Here is a 1,878-nt window from a genome sequence, read left to right as displayed (position 1 = left end):
AGTGGAGCATGTAAAGGTTAGTTAGTGAGTCTATTGATGATAATGTAATGTATTCCACTACTGAATAGAGTCTACTACTAAAGAGACTAACCTCCCAACCAATACAGTGTCTGTTGCTAGTACTACTACTACACCAAACACTGATCATGTTAATAGTAAGTACATGTACACACTGACTCTCCTATTTATTTATTTATTTTTAGAAGTATCATCCACTGGTGTTATGGAGGCTATGACATATGCTGGTGTGATCTATTATCAAGAGAAAGGTGTAGAGGATCTAGTAACGTTTGCTGCAGCCAGAGACTTGAATGCTCTCATTGAGGTAAGTTTTTGTATGTCAAGTATTGATTAATGTTTAGTGAATTTACAGTTTATTAAAATTGATTTTCTGGGAGCTGAGAGAGGACAGCATGCTTATTTTTGTTTCAAAGACATTGATGGATGTATTGAATTAAAGTTTGATACTCCCCAAAATGAGCCATTCACTGGTTGGAGTATTAAACCTCACATGACACCTTGCAGGGTATATGTTATGTACTTATAGTTGATACTTCATGTACATTCTATCTCTTTATAGTTACATCGTTGTGATGTTAATAGATTTGGTGAAGCTAATTATCCTCTTCCTCCATCTTGCTTTATATCCGTTCTTGCTTCACCTGATGCTGTCCCTACACTACACTATTCCATACCATTGGAAGGTGTGGCTGATCCTTTTTCGTTATGTATCCACAGATCACTACAGAGGAATCCTCCTTCTCATAATTATAAACATAATTGTGTTTTAAAAATGTAGTGAGCTGACTCATCATGACATCACATCAGAACTCATAAATATTCATGAACTATCTTTGTATATAATGTATGCTGTGTAATTATTATAATCAGTGTTTGGGTGTCAACACGAGGCATCGTTAGCTCTCTCTCTAGCGCAGCAATCCTGCCTGCCTTCATGCTAGCCATTAACCAGCACTCATTCATAGCACTCCATTTTCCATTTGCTATAAAAAGTTTATTTATTTTGTCATCAGATCCTAATGTAGTACATGAATCAACATCAGTATCATCCACTGGAGGAGCTAGTAAGTGATAATGCTGTGTGTATATACTGACCTTTGACCTCTATTAGATCCATCAGCTACTGTTGATGTTGAGAGATTGAAGAAAATCATTAACAATGTTCTTGTATCTCGTGATGCTGCACTCAATTCTCTTAAGACGTCTCTCTCAGATCTTGCCAGTCAGTTATATGCAGCTCATCTTATTAGTGATGAAGTCAGAGAGACTCGTAGCATGGAAAAGTTCATTACAGAATTCAAGGCTAGTCTTAATTTTAAGAGGAAGTTGCCTCAAGTGCAGGAGCACTGTCAAAAGTTCTTAAGCTCATTCATTGCTGTAAGAGGCAGTTATGCTGATGCAGCAATAGCTTTAGGTGAGGACTGGATTGAAGCTATTAGAAATGAACTGGGATTTGATTTTAATATTAATATTGATACTTAATTACATACATGTTGTTGGCTTGATTTCAAAAAACTCAAATAATTTTAAATTGTTGATTAAAATTAACATGCATTTGTCATGTCATCTCATTGGTGCACTCATATTCATGCATGAGCTGAATTAACGCTAGATCTACTAAATCCAATGCAAAATCCTGTGAAGCCAGAGTATGTGAACTGAATTATTTTGATAGATCAACCACATCAGCAAGTGTTATTGAAACAACACCACCAATTATGACAGTTGACAAAAAGCATGTCTAGACGTATAGTTTATGTTAATCATCATGTGACCAGTCATATGATGAGGCTCATAGCGCATGTAATAAGACAGACCCTGTAATTAAACACATGAGAGTTATAGTAATAACATAAT

At 35.7% G+C, this 1,878-nt stretch overlaps 1 long non-coding RNA gene across 1 annotated transcript; it reads left to right on the top strand.

Annotated features, from left to right (window-relative positions):
* Positions 1-1,048: 1,048 nt before the first annotated feature.
* On the top strand, positions 1,049-1,458 carry LOC109589798 (uncharacterized). Its single transcript, XR_002188931.1, has 2 exons — positions 1,049-1,085; positions 1,133-1,458. It is a non-coding gene; the product is annotated as an uncharacterized LOC109589798 (long non-coding RNA).
* The last annotated feature ends 420 nt before the right edge of the window (positions 1,459-1,878 follow it).

This window comes from Amphimedon queenslandica, unplaced genomic scaffold, assembly GCF_000090795.2.
Source record: "Amphimedon queenslandica unplaced genomic scaffold, v1.1 AMPQUscaffold_10868, whole genome shotgun sequence".
NCBI lineage: Eukaryota > Metazoa > Porifera > Demospongiae > Haplosclerida > Niphatidae > Amphimedon > Amphimedon queenslandica.
The sequence above is the reverse complement of the archived record's forward strand: the minus strand, read 5'-3'. Positions and strand labels throughout refer to the sequence as shown.